Below are 15911 nucleotides of genomic sequence, written 5' to 3'. Positions count from 1 at the left end.
CCATTAACTTTTATGAATATCTCTAAAGACATTTATTTTTACAACAGCATTGAAGCAGAGGAATAAAACCCAAGTTTCTTGACACTCACAACTTCTCACTAGAGGCAAGCCTAGAGTGTCTGTGTCCAAGCCCTGCTCACATGAGGAGAAGCTCTGAAGGCCCGAGCCTGTGAGGGGAAGGGTGGACCTGTGGCATATTCTGTGCTCATATTCTGGTGTTGCTGCAGGTTCCCTGAATGAGTTTCTCTGCATCACTATTTTGTGCTGATGATGTTCAGTCTGCTTCTGGAGTCCCACCAAGCATTGAAATAACCTGTCCCACTGCAGATCCTAGCTTGCAATAAACAGAGGTCATCTTTTGCCTGAAAGCTTAGTATTTCTATCCAATTAACACCATGCACCCTCTCTTGACTTTGGTAACTCTCAGCATTCCTGCTGCCCACACAAATTTCAGCCCTTTTAAAACCCACCACATTGCTGGCCTTTGCTATCTCCAGAGGCAATGAGATCCTCAGCCTGGAACCACTTCATATAAAAAACCTTCCTCTGATCCAAATTTACCACCTCCTAATTTCATTGAATGCCCCTTTGTTCCAGTGTCCTAAGACATGGTCTCACTAATCTATTTTCTCTAGACTACCTATTATTTTCCATCCCCCCTTAAAACCTAAAGTTACATTACAGAAGGAGAAAAATGAAAAGAAAAAGAAAAAGAAAAAGAAAAAGAAAAAGAAAAAGAAAAAGAAAAAGAAAAAGAAAAAGAAAAAGAAAAAGAAAAAGAAAAAGAAAAAGAAAAAGAAAAAGAAAAAGAAAAAGAAAAAGAAAAAGAAAAAGAGAAAAAGAGCTTCCCAGGAAATTGTTCTAAAAAAAAAGGTCATATGGTGTGGCCTTGCTGCTCTCTACAGCTGTTGCAAACAAAGCCAGTGTGATGTTGAGCTGTCAGGACAGAGGCACAGGTGTGGTGCACTGGCATGGGAAGGGCAGGAGCCAAGAACAGAGAAATGGAAGCACTATACTCATAGGCACCAGCATTAGCAGCAACCCCAGTACTGTCAACATCACAGCTGGGAATTTGCTTGGATTTGAGGCCGTGATAGGCAAACCCTGAAGCATTTCACCATTGCAGCTCCCCCCCAGACGCTGCTCCCAGCGAGGAGAAGGTATCTCACTGCCCAAGCATATTCCAATTTTCACGAGTTGTGCTTTCATCAACCCAATGGGAAACGACAAAAGTATCCCTAGGATGACTAAAAGCCCCTCAGCAGGGAGGACTTTCCTAACGAGACTTCCAACACCAGCTGGGAAGCAGCCAGCTGGTCGGGGTGTCTGCAAGGCTGCTGTGGCAGGTGGCTCCTGCCCCGTGCAGCTCTGGGGATGTGCTTTACAGTGCAGCCACTGCAAGGCATGAAGCAGAAGCCCCTCAGCCCCCTCTGCAGACACAGTTTCATCTGACATCCTTTATGCCTTCAGCTGCATTCTTAAAGCAGGGCTGATTTGTTTGCTGATGCACTGCCCAGCAGCTCTGCAGGTTCTACTGGTAAGGTCTGAGAAGGTCACAGAAGCTGAGTGACATGGGCCAGCATGTGCAGGGGCACTGGGACCAGATTTAATATTGGTGCAAGCAAGGTGGTCTCACTGCTCCCCTGCTGAGCTTTTACAGTCCAAGGAGATGAGTGAATACTACATGCTCAGCCTCAGCAGCAGACATTTTCCCCTGGGTTGCCTTTTGTCTTCTGCCTTCCTTTGAACCAGTTGAACAACAAAAGTTTCACCTATTCTGTGCAGCTTCTGGAGTCATTTCCCAAGAGACCCTTTCCAGCATTTCAAGCAGCTGCATTTTTCCATCGCCCAGAGGCCCTCAAATACCTGAGCAAGAAGACCTGGTAGCACAGGGGCTTATTATTCCCTGTGCAACAGCCCAGCTCTTGTCCCCAGTCTAGGGCCACAAACTACTGGGATGATGCGATATTCACAACCCCTCCAACTGCTTTACCCAGAAAATCAGCAAACAGCTCTTGCAGAAGAAGGCTGGGGTACCAGGGCCAGAAGCTTCTCACCTATCCCTGGGCAGAACAAGGAGCAGGGCCAGCTCTTCTTCAGGGATCAACCCAGAAACTTCAGCTCAACCTTCCCTCCCCAGCACAAGAGGAGTCCAGCTTTTGCTCCTTATCCAAGCTGACATCATTTAGACCTTCCAAATGTTCTAAGCAGCTCTGAAGGGTTCAGAGCAAAGCATGCAGTGAACAAGCATGGTGCAACCACCCTGTTCAGATACTTGTAAATTAGAAGGAAAAAAACCCACAAATGCCTCAGGACATCGTTCCCTAAAGTGAGACAAAGCTCCTTTGCTGGAATGGCAGGCACGTGTCTTTTCCAGAGAAAGAGACTCTGCCTCCTTGCTTTGCTTCCAGTGATCGACGTCCCAGGGGCAGGACATGTTGTGCATGAGAACAGCACACACTGCTCAGTGTGCTGGGACTGTCTCCCACTGCAGGGAGGAAAGCAGCTCAAGGCAGGTCCATTTTAAACTCACAAAGATTCCTGTTTTGGCCAGGGTAGTTTTTTCAACTGGTTGCTTCACGTCTCTGCAGCTCCTGTCTCAGTGCAGAAAAGCTCCATGTACTGTCAGCAAATCGTCCTGCTCTAGAACAACATCAGAGTCTGGGTACAATGAATCCCCCTCTCTTTTTTCTCTACCTCAGGGAAGTTTATCTGGGGCTGGGGGATGTTCTTCATCCCCAGGCCGGGGCAGCAGGCTCAGCCCGGAGCTGGGCTCCCAGCCCTGTGTGTGGTACTGGACTGCCCTCTACCTGAAAGTGTGGGATGCACAGCCTGAAGCTCCTCAGCAGCCAGCCCCCCTTCCCACCCCACGCAAAGCAACGCTGTCAGCTACAAAAAATTAGAATAAATGCATCCAGTCCTTAAGACATACCCTCTTTAGTTTCTCAAGACTCATGCCACAATGCCCCGAGTACGGAAAATGTGCCATTGCAAATGTTTATAACATCTGATTTAATGTTACGCAGTTTCTCCCAGCCATAAACCAGAACAAATACTCCCAAGATTTATTACATCCTTCCCTCTAGGGCCTTAAGCAATTGTACTTGATTAATTCAGCAGTTAAACAGCACTGAGCAGGAGCATGATAATTTTGCATCCAGGATTCCTAAGACACATACTGTTTTCCACAAGGATTTAGGTCTAAAACCAGAGAGATGAATCTTTAGATATGTACTTATCCATATGTATGGGATAATATGCAACGGATGTTTCCAAATTGCAGAGATGCTGTGCTAAGTCGCTCCTTTCTCCCTAACATCAAGAATTCCTCATCACTTTTTGGAGCAGTAAATACCTATTTCTCACCTTAAAACGTGGATAGGACAGATAATTGCAAACTTGCCTTAGTGCAGTGTCATTTTGAGTGAAAGAAACATTTCTCCACTACCACTGTTAACAGGAGTTAACAAGGGGGGAGACCTTCTGGTGTATTTGTCCTGTAAAAACAAGCAGTGTGGAGAAATTTCCCTCTGCCTGAACCCACACATAACCAAATTTGACTCAATTCTGCTTCCTTGCAAATCTATGGATGAGTTTTGAAAGTTCACTATTTCCTTTCTCTACATGAGAGCATGACAGCAAAGTCTCCTTGAGGGAAGATTCCATGATGTTGGTAGCATGCTGGTGTCACAGTACACTGACAGGCAGTTCTCCTCCATGAAGGCTTTGGAAAAACAAAAGCCAAGAGTTTCTTACACATTTCCTTGGGACCTCTCAGGGCAGGTCAATGCAGGTAAAATAACACCAGCTAGGAAATATGAAAGGGAGCTGGAAGGAAGCAGGGAGCTGGAAGGAAGCAGGGAGCCTTTCTGCTTTGCAGCTTCTTTCTGCCCTGAGAGACCTGCGTGTCCAAGAAAGGGTGCAAGTCACGGAACAAAGCCAACCTTTTTGCATACAGTTAATCAATTTATGGAAGCAAAACCAGAACAGAGCACTAGTGATCACTGTATTGGCCTTGAAGTTCTAGAGCATTTGAAAATAGCAAATCTACTTTATATCATCACTGCAGTGAGCAGCGGTACTGGATAGGGTGTACTTCAGTTAACTATAATGTACAGAATTTATTATAAATTAAACTCTTTACTGTACAAAGCAATTTGCAAGTACTGTCAGGCTCACAAGGTGTTTTTACAGCTGATTTTTCAAGTATTGAAAAAACATCAAAACAATATTAATTGAATGCTCCCTATGCCCTTCCATGTCCTCAAAGACATTTACACATCTTCAAGTAATCAAGAAAAAACAGCCTAGATTGTTTGTATCTGATGGGCCATTACTGCTCTACAATACCCACTGGAATACCACATGTTAACAGAGCTTTGACAATAATGTATTTGAAGCTACACAAAAAAAAATCGAGGAGTGTATAGACTAGTGCTTCAAATTCATTTGAAATATAGCCTAGCATTTGTCTTGGCTGCATTAACAAGGTCTGTTTTACCAATACATTTGTATTTATGATGACTAAGGGCAGATTATAGTTGTTAAAATTTGTCCTCCTGACATGAAAACACTACTTTGTCATTAATACATTTTGTAGCATAAACTATGATGTCAGCTCAATGTAAAGGGTAAAAACTTTCCTAAAGTATGCACACATCATTTTTTTAAAGCTATTGAGCCTAATGGAATAACAAAGGTCATAATAACAAACCATTACAGCTTTAGTCTTGGCAACTATGTCCACAGAAGAATCCTCCAAGAAACAATCATCATTTCTCCAATGTTATGGCATTAGGACGACAGGAATGGTTCACAAATGAGTCATGTGAGCCCAGAAACGCAGTAGCTATGTGAAAGCTGAGCAATCAATTATTCATTTGTTTACTAAGAGCTTTCTCAGCTGACATTATCCAGAACTTCTTAAAAAGAAGAACTTTACAGCTGTCCTTGGCTGTCCCAAGAGGCTGTGCTCAGAGGTTGAAAAGATTGCTTAATTTCTTTGTAAATAATCTGGTTTTTTTAATTGAAATAAACAACAACATATGGGTTAATTAACGGGGTTCAACCTGAGACCCAGCAGGTGTCAAAGTATCAGAGACCCAGGGCTGGGTGGATGATAAGATGGAAGACCAGGGCAGGGAAGAGGACCTGCAAGCAACCAAAATTGAGCTCTTGCTCCAAATGCAGTACAAGAAATCCCAAGTAAGCTTTCCTGTGCATAGCACATTGAGGATACATATACACATCTTTGTTGTAATAATGCATGCAATTTATCTGCTCTGATTGAATTACATTTTTCTCATTTCTTAGTGATTGTTTATCCCAGACCCTAACAAAGCTTAGAATGAAAAAAATTCAACAACAAATGAGTATGATTAAAAGAGGTTTAAATACCTTCAACTCTCTTTAATCTGTGTTCTTTTTGCCTTTTTTGGTATGACCCATCCAAACCAGGGAAAACTGCCACACAAAAGGAATCGAGAAAATTTGGATAGAAACACAGTGCAATGAAATTCAAAGCAAGCTCATAAAAAGAGCTAATCTGAGGGGAACTAAAAAGTTGTTTGGGTTTGTTAGTTTGTAGGATTTTTTTACAGTTTCTTCTATATGCTAAAACCAACAAGGAACACTAAGGCTTAGGATAAATGCAGACTGCATTTCTGCAGACAGCAAAAAAAATGTTTATACACAGGACTCCACCAAATTACCAAATTACTCCATCTGTGAATATTTTTGATTAAACCAAATTGATAATGACCTGAAATATTAACATCTTGCATGCTGACATTCCCGTTGTGTCCAGGCTGAATTCTCAAGATGCTATCTGTGATACAAACAAAGAAAAAAAAAGGGGAAAAAAAAAAGCAACTATGGAATTGGAGATTCTGTTTTTTTTAAATTGCCAGTAAATAAAAAAAATTCCTACCTTGACCTTTTGGTATTTACCTTGATCAATCAGCCTCAGTTTAATTCCATATTCTTTTCCAGAATAAATACAAAAAATGTGTGCATATTTTAGAAGACATATCACCTTTTATATAGGCCTGCATCTACTACTAGAAACAAGGGCAGTAAAAACACTGTTTTAACAGTGCAACTTATGGCTGGACTCAATGATCTTAAAGACCTTTTCCAACCTAAATGATTCTATGATTCTTTAAAAAGCCTGCAATATATTTCTGGGGTTTGTAGAAACAATTCAAATTTTGGCAAGAAGAGAGTCCATCAGGATTTAAGAGGTGGTGGGGCACTCCTGTGAGATCTACTTGCTGAAGAAAGAAAGGTCTCACTTTTCATATGTTTTTTTTAGCATTTCTGGAGACTTTACCTTCCCATCCTATGCATTTTTCTTGAACCCACTATCCCTCCTCCATAGTTTATAAAAACAACTGAGTAAAACTGGCACTTACAGGAAGAATAGCTGGGATTGCTGGAGTGCCTTGCCAGCCAGGGAAAGCTTGGAGGAGCCTCAGGAGTCCTGTTTTTCCCCTGATCAAGCCTAATGATGCTGACACTTCATATAGATAATTACTAAGCACAGGTCCATCTTCCTACTTTATGAGGAAAGCAAGTATCAGTCCACCCATGTCAGAGATAAAATACAGGAGGCTCAGAAAGGCTGCACAGGGTCACGTTAGGCAGAGCTAGGAACAGAATCCCTGTCTAAACAAAAGTCTCATCCATTTCACTCCACCACTCTTCTCTAAATGATTATGCCAGTCCTGTGAGCTATAGGTGCCTGCACATAAAATACTCCCTGTCTACTTTCACTAACAGATAAATTAAGAGATAACCATTACCAAAAAAAAAAAAAAAAAAAAAAAACAAATGACAGAATTGGCTTTTCTGTGTTAGACAATGCAGAGAGGATATTCAGGAGAATTTAGGGAAATTCTAATTCCCATCAAACAGTTACAGCAAGAAAACAGATGGACAAAATGTGCATCACTACTCTTCCAATACAATTATCTCTATTATTATGGGCTTCTTATCAAGATACTTAAACATCTAATCCAAAAACCTCCATCGAAGGAACTTGGTAATTGTTGACTTTGACAGACATACCTTTAATCATCTTTTCTTTTAAGTGGGTTACTCTTATGTCAGAATTGTGGTTTGCTTTGTTCATTTTTTTTTTTTTTATGGCTGCATATATGAATTGAGGGATGGAATTATATAGAATACATACAACACAGAAACCAGGAGCTAATCAAGATAAAAATCTCATAACCTTAAGTCATGTATAACTAGACACCTTTAAAAAAAATCTGATTTGAACAAACTTCTCAGCATTTCAGTTGGTTGAAGCTCTTATACATGAAATACATTGTAAATACACACACTTAGTGGAAACAGTATTCATTTGCACAAGGTCTGAACTGGTTATTCAGATCAAAGAATGAAGCTGTCATTAAAAAGTCTAAAAAGTGTAAAAAGTGAGACTATGAAAAATGAGAATTTGAATATCTGAGTTACAGTCCTATTTTCAAATAGTATACCATTTATGAAGTTATTTGGAAAACTGAACCCATATATTAATTAATTTTCAATTATGAAAATGTCAGGAAAATATTATTTCCGTACAACTCTAATAGGTTAAGAAAGCAAAAAGCAAATAATGAGTGTTATTAGGAAAGAGAGCCAGGGCAAGGAACCACCTCACTAACACTGCTGAGTGAAGACAAAGTAAATTCACAAGGACAGATTAGGAAAGGGAAAGCAGGCAGGTGGTGAGGAAAGCAAATTAATAAAGACTATCACAATACAGATAATGGTGCTCACAACTAAGTGACTTGCAACAGCTGTTTTACAGCATTCCTTCTGCCTGATAAAAGCTTTCCAGTCCAAGCTATAATTGCACAGAGAAGAAAGTAAAACCGTCCCATCCCTCTCATCTAACCTAAGTAAGTTCCAGTTACATTGGTCTGCTAGAGAAAGTAGAGTAAAAAAGAACTGCCTTCCCTGTCACATTCCTTCTGTTTCCTTACTCTTCCAACCAGATAAACATATGGTCTAAAATACAACTCATATTAATTTCAGGAGTCTTGTTCTATTAGACAGAGTAAGCATATGTTGTAAAGAAAACTGAAGATCAAACATCACTATATTCTTTGGTGTCATGAGAGGAAAGAATAAATAAAGTTTGGCCAGTCACAGGATCTGTGTATGAGTAATATTTTCCCAGAGGTCAATATGATACAAAACACAACTCAGAAGGGATAAGAGAGAATCTTTCTCAAGATCCCAGACAAAAGAGTTGCATTTTCCATTATTATCAAACCACCTAAACAGCAAGGGGAGCAAAGTTCCCTGAAAAATTCAGCCAGGGGAGATCTGAGCTCCAGCAATAGCAACAGCGCCTGACAGGTGAGCGACAGCAACTCCATTCAAATGTGGGTTTAAAGTGTATTTATACTTTACCCATGATTTAAGATCCTAACTTTTGTATTTATTTAAAAAGCAGCAGCACTGTCAAACGGCTCAGAGTAAGAGTAAAATACAGCTTTACTTCTTGAACATCTGGAAAAGGATAGGAGTAGGAGAACAGTTTGCTGACAAGTGTAGAGCTAGCACAGATTTAGGATACCATGTTGCTAAATGTAAAGCTCCTTCAGGCATGAGTGAAGGATCCTCAGCTGGATCTGTCCTTCCAGATGCAAAGGATGACAGTCTCTCAAATTAATGATTCCCTTTCCTGGAAATCTACAGTTTGTTGTAACTATGGGAGCTTTAAGGTCATGCACAGTCCTAAGACAGGCTAGAGAGATCATGCTGAATTCTTTTATCTGAAGAAGTTTATGAGCTTTGCAAGACGACCAACAATAGAGAGTTTGGTTTATTTGCATTGAAGCCCATTATAGACAGAGTTCTCATTTAGCCTTACAGACATCCTAGTGAGCAGGTACATGGTAGCAGACCACATCAGGGCTCCTTGGATGTAGACTTCAGCTGGAACAGATCTACAGATCTCACAGCAGAAGTGCTGTTTCCAATACTGCACTTTTGTATGTAAACTACATGGTAACACAATCAGGGATGCTCCTGTGTGGCAAATTTGTCAGGCTTGCCAGCTCAGACAAAAGGGAAAAAAAAAAAAAAAAGAGCTCTGAAGGATGCAAGACATACCCCTGCAGTTCCACAAAAACATCTCGAAGAAAAGGAAAGACAAAGGTCAACTGTAACACACTGAGATCTCAACTCAATCCCTACTCACCTTACTCAGGTGAAATAGTTTTTCAGTTTCAGCTCTCAGTCTTGGAGATGCTTGATATATGGATATTTTAGGGCTTGCAAACCCTTAACTTTTACAGTTTAAAGGAGATAAATAAAAAAGGCCAGTGATTAAGGCTATGTGTACTGAAATAAGAGCTACTGAAATGTGGAACATGTCAGTAATCAAGAAAAGAAACAAATAAGTCACCCTAAAGGCAATTTCCAGTGGAAATTGAGGGTAGAAACTATATTGCATTGTGAGTTTGACAAGTATAAATAATACTTTAAATACAAAAATAATAACTGAAGAGAAGCCACACAGGTTTATTGTGCTCACCGGATATGTGAGGCCAATTCAGCTTGTCAGTGTGCCCATAAATTGGATACAATCTAGATTTTGTTTACTTTGTTTGTTTTTGTTTTTCCCAGAAGCTGCAGGGAGAGTCCAAGAGTAATCTAAATCTCTTTTAGCCTGCCTATTCTTTCTATCCAAAGTTATCTATTGCACAATAGACAGGAATCAGCATTTGTTGTTAATGATTTAAAATACCAGATCTATTATGCAACTGCCTGAACCCATGTGCTAAAATGTTTTGAACACCTTTCTGCAATTACAAAGAATTTACAGAGTAAAGTAGCAATAAAAAAAACAAAAACAACACTCCCCCCCCAAAAAAAAAACAACCCTCAAAAAAACCCCTACAGACCCCCCGACCAAGCAACAAAAACACCAAAATAACAAGGCGGTGGAAAAGACTCTGACTAACCATTCAGCTTTAATCCCTGCTCTAAGGCAGAATCCACTACTATATAATACAAGGTTTTTCCAACTTGTCCTTAAAAATCTCCACCAGCAAAGCCTCTCCTGATACCTGCACAGCCTTGTCCACCTTCTCTTTCTCTTGGAAAGGATGCTCAGGGGTGATCTCATTGCTCTCTACAATTCCCTGAAAGGAGGTTGTAGCCAATTGGGGGCTGGTCTCTTCTCCCAGGTAACAAGTGACAAGACATGAGCAAATGACCTCAAGCTGTGCCAAGGAAAGTTCAGGTTGGACATTAGGAAGGATTTCTTCACAGAAAGGTTGTTAAACACTGGAATGGATTATCCAGGAAAGTAGTGGAGTCACTATCCCTGGAAGCGTTCAAGAAACAACTGGACATAGCACTCGATACCATGGTCTGGTTGACAAGGTGGTGTTTGGTCACAGGTTGGACTCAATCTCAGATTTTTTTCTAACATAAATGATTTTACCATTACCCCTTGAATAAAACTCAAAGAGGTTTTCCCAGTGCCTAACCGGGATGAGCCTGCTGCTCAGCTATACACAAACTGAGGGCTACCATACATTCATGTCTCAAATCCTATCTGTTTATGAGGGCAGAACTGTTTGGGCTGCAGTAAAGTTAGGGAGATAGGATCCCCTGTAGAGAAGTCATTCTGGCTTCTGTTCTAGCAGGCAACATTAAATCCTGAAAGAGCCTTTTGCCCTTCCCCTCATCGGAATGAAATGCAGTTTTGCCACCACTGCAGCTGTGGATCAACACTGACTACCTGTGGTGGAAACATTATCACCAGGCTTTGCTTCCGAAAGGAAGGTAACTGCAACCTGTACTGTAAGGGAAGAGGAACTAAAGGCTCTGCACCCAAAAAGCCAAGGACAAGACAAATAATCACCCCTGTAAGCACCAACCCAAGCTCCTCACAGCACAGTGGAGCATCAAGCAGAGATGGACCTCAAGCAGAATTCATGTGTTACCTCCATTCTGGATTCAATCTGGCAAAGCCCTTGCTGGCTGGCTCAAAGTTCCTTGGCCTGCACCACCATGGGCTTCCATACCCAGCTAACATGCAGTCTGCCTGCTGGCACGCCAAAGGCTCCTGAATGCTGCCAGCTCAATGCACATGCCCTGCACAGCACACACAGGCTCCTGCCTATCTCCGAGAAATGCCTGGCAGCCCTCCAGGAGCCACCACTTTCTGGCTGCAAAATGCTGGAAGGGTCTGACTGTCATTATCAAAGCATTTTACCTCTCATGTTTCACTCTGCTCTTCTCTGAGAAAGAGAGGATGATTATCTCTTCCCCTTGGGGTTTGCAAGGAACCAGGTGAAGTAACACACCTGAGGCGCTGCAAGCCCTTCACCAAAGGAGGTGACCAAAGGAGTATTTTAGAAGCAACTCCTGGCTCTAAATTCAGAAGTGGTTTCCTGCTCCTCCTGTTGGCTGCAGAAGCAATATTCAACCGTGTTTTCACAAGCTTGTGAAAAGAGGGTTTGAAGATTCTCTGTGCCCTCCACCACTCATGGGTGCCACCTCCTTTGCACAGAGCTGGTGCAGCACTGTTGAGCAACAATGTGAAGCAGGCTGGTGCCTGGGGATGAATTATAGCAGCCCAGTGCTCTTCCAACATGAAGAGTGCTTTCTTCAATTTGCTCTGATCCATCAAAAGGATATTAAAAGAATATTGTTAAAAATACCCAATTTTGGCCAAAATGAAAGGGAAAATGGGGGAGTGAGAGACAGCAGTGTGTGGTTTGAAGGTGGGGGCACTGAACTCAGGAGTACCATTCCTAAAATCACTATATCACTTCAACAGCTTCTCAGAGATTCCTTTTCCAGGTGATAATTTTCCCACTTGTTTAGTCCCTGTTGCAGAATGTGCCAGAGCATCTTAAAGCAGGGAAGAGCAGCTTGAAAGGTTTTGCCTAGCACAGTTATTCCTTCTCAGTGACTGACAGCATACACACCATTTTCAAAAAGCTGATCTATGTCAAACCTTCATGTCACCCTTGTGTTCCTGCCTGGCTTGAGTTTGTTCCATGCAATGTATGGAAGGCTCCCTGCTATTCAGCCACACCACTGGCAGAGACTGGTTCCAGTCACATATGCAAATGAAACAAACAAAAAAAAAAAAGATGCACAAAAATTCACTTGGGATAGGTCTGAAGAGAGAATCTTGGTCAGTTATTTATTTCCTTATTTTCCTTATGGGATGAAGATTGCTAGAAGAACTTCTGACACCAATGGGATTAGACATAAATAAATTCACTCTAACTAAGTCAGCCTGGGATGTCCTATATCCTAAATTGATTTTGCATCTTTCTTCCTTTCTTTTGCAGTATATCATCTTCAAGAGGTAGATATTTGGCATGCAGGTGATGCATTAATCAAAAGCCTCTGTGACAGTACAGGCACAAACAACATTGTAGGAAAGCCTTTCACACTGGAAAACCCCACAGGTCCCAGTACAGTGCAAAAGACAGCAAAAGATTTACTGGAGTTTCAAAACTAAAATAAGTAACATTATTGTCCAGTGAAGGCCAGCAGCCAGCTCTCAGGAGAAGGGTCACAGCAGAAGTTAAAGCAGGCTGCAGTTGGTCAATGGCACACACAAGGCTGCTCTCCAGTTCCACTGGGTACCTCTGGGGTTGCCACCTGGCACCATCCAGCATGTGGAGGCCTCTTTCACCAGGCTGTAGAGATGTGCACACATTGGAGCAGGAGGGGGCTGCTGGTTCAGCTCATCACCTCTGTGCACAGTATCCCCACAAGTGCCACTGGGACACCTCAGAGTGGCATAGTACTTTGGTACAGTACAGCCCACCAGGCACCAGGGGTTGGCATTTTCAAGAGGGGACCCCATTTATGACCATATACTCTCCAGATACCCGCCTGACATACTGGGTTAAAACAGAACCCCAGGAGGAACAGTAAGGGTTCTATGCTTCCAATAGAACTCGGACTTATCCAGTAGAAACCCATTTTTCACTGGGCTTTGGCATGACAGTTGTTCTTCTCCCTTTCCCTGACCTCACCACACATTAAGGTGAGCAGAGTCCCAATGCAATCCCAGCACCCTCTTCCCATCTGGCTGCACTACACCCTGAATGGCTATATGGGCAAATGGACTAAGAGCCACTGTAGGTCTGGGAAAGATGTTGAGCCTGCAGAAAAGGAGACTGAGCACTCAAATGCACTACAGGATGCACCATCTTTATGACAGTGAGGGACTTAAGAGTGCAACAGGAAGCACTAAGGCTGGACATTTATAAGCAACATCCAGGTCATTTTCCAGTCATTAAACACAGATGAGGAAAGGAGAAAAACAACTAAGCCAAGAAAAATAAAGGAAAGAAAAAACAGAAAAAAAATAACACCAAAACCCCCAACAAATCAATCAACTTTTAATGCTTCAAAAGCTAATTATCACAACTTCATCTAGGGCTGGGATACTGTGTACCTTCCTGCTTTATTTCACTGATGCCACGAGACTTTTAGTCCAGAGAACATACCAAAAGCAATGCCTCCATTTTTTTAGTGGAAACCTGCCAGGAAAGAAAACAGAAAAATCCATGCGTGCATCTATAATAGGTTGTGGTGAGCATGAAACAAGAATAGCAAGTCAAGGAACCTTCACATTTTGCAGAAATGGAGCTTCCACTCCCTTCCACAAGTTAAACACACTATCCCAAAAAGATTTTTCTCATGGGAAAAAGTGAGCAATCAGGAATGGAAACAAACCGGTTAGAACTGATTACGTTGCTACCTCTGAGATGCCTTCAGATATTTGTTTGGGGCAATGCTGGGGAACCTGACAAAACAAAGTATTTGAGTATAAGTGCAAAGCCCACAATTTTGAAACCAAAGTTGATTTCTCAGACATTCAACAATAAATATATTTATCGGCATATATGTATTTTATATTACAATCATAAATATGTAATATTATAATTATAAATATATAAATATTATTATAAATATTTATAATATTTAAACTATTATCATATTTATAAATATATGTATGCCTGCATATATATATATATGTACATAGACACATACACAAACAGCTGACTATTTTATGGGTTTAAGATGAAAAGAAAAACATCCATATTTCAATACCCAATAAAAAAGTGAGAGAGGACAAAAGGAATTGGATTGCTTTTCAAAACCACCTTTGTGTTGTATGATTTTTTTGTGGCAAATTTCAACATTTTGCAATTTTTGGGAGAACTTGCAGACTAAACACTGAATCTCAAAAAAAGAACCCTAAACAAAAGCAAAAGCATTATATTAAGTCTGTTTTAAATAATGGACAAACAAATTTTATTTTTAAAAGGGATAAATGAGGTTGGTTTAAGTGTGGTTGTTTTCAGACTCACCTGCAGACATGCATCCACCAAATTTACAAATTTGAAATGTGCTTCAAATCCAGCTCCAAATCACTTTGACAGCTCCACCTAGATGAACAGATAAAATACACTGACCTCTCTTTAATTAACTGAGAATATGTTAAATAGCATCTGTAGGAGGCCCTTTCAGAACAGCCATGGAAGATACACATATGCTATCCAAACCCACTCCATTTAAAATGGGCAAACGATCTCAGGGGGTGGGAGAAGGCAAGAACTATCTGTGATCCTGACTACTAGCTTTTAACACAGTTTATTTTCTTCAAATGCAGCTGGCATCAAATGTCTTTCCATGCATAGAAAGTTCAGTGGGGTAGGAACAGCTATTTTAAGGTTGAAGGAAGATCAGCAGAACACAAGACAAACATTGCTGTTCCAAGGCTCTTGTAAGGATGCTAAACTTGACAGGGCTTTTTAGGAAAATCTGTACTAGAGATGCTGGCAGAGGACTTCATAATGATTAAATGCATTAAGTGAAGGACTCACTTCTTGATCAGCAATGTGACTTTCCTACAGCTTGGTGCTGTGCTATTGGGAATCTTTTTCATAACAAAATCCCTTTTTTCTGTTGCTTAAGTTTTAGGGTTTGGAGATTCTTTTTAGGGGGCAAGTATTTTTGGGGTTGTTTTAAATGAAACAATACTGTAATGTATCTGTGCAAATAAGGTTATAGTTTTCTTTTGAAAAGTAGACCAAAAAGGAGCTTTAAATGCAGTGTTTTTTGTAGTCAAGCTAAGTAACTAAGGCTTCAGACACACTCTAAATTCCATAGGTGCAGGAGCTAATCTCTTCTGCTTCCCACACAGGGAGACTATCCAGCCAAGCCATCCACAGCTCCAGTTTCTCTACAGCTGATAAGTGCAACACTGTGAGGGTGGTGAAGCAATGTCACAGGTTGCCCTGTGAGAAGGGCAGAAGAGAAGCTGTGGATGTCCCAACCCTGGAAGTGTTCAAGGCCAGGCTGGATGTGGCCCTGAGTAGAACTGGTCTAGTGGAAGGTGTCCCTGACCATGGCAGGGGGTTGGAACTAGATCATCTTTTAAGTATCTTCCAACCCAAATCATGCTGGGTTCCATACAGAATAAAAAAAGGGGAAAGCACACTTTTTTTTTTTTAAATTTTAGCAGCTTTCTATTGTCTATTCCCTCAGCTCCAGCTGCATGTTCAAACTAAAGAAATCAGTTAGATTCTGCTCTTGGCAATCTTAAAACAAGTATGTATGTCACTTACCCCTCATGGCCGCACTCCACTACTGCCACCACTTTCCAAGAGACATTCCACAAGGCCAACCTGAGCCCAGGTTATCAGCAGTGCCACAGAACTCCCAGCAAGCTGTTAAAATTTTATCTGCTCTCAGCATCCTTCCAGGGGCTGATAAGGCCCAGCAGCTTCCTGGAGCACAGTTTCTCCCAGAATAGGTCCTCTGAGAGCACAGAGCCAACATTGCCACTCTGCTTAAAAAAAGGAGTCTTGCTCTGATGGAGATCCAAGCTGACCACTTGGACA

This window comes from Cinclus cinclus, chromosome 3 (genome assembly GCF_963662255.1).
Source record: "Cinclus cinclus chromosome 3, bCinCin1.1, whole genome shotgun sequence".
Taxonomy (NCBI): Eukaryota; Metazoa; Chordata; class Aves; order Passeriformes; family Cinclidae; genus Cinclus; species Cinclus cinclus.
Note: the sequence above shows the minus strand (reverse complement) of the source record.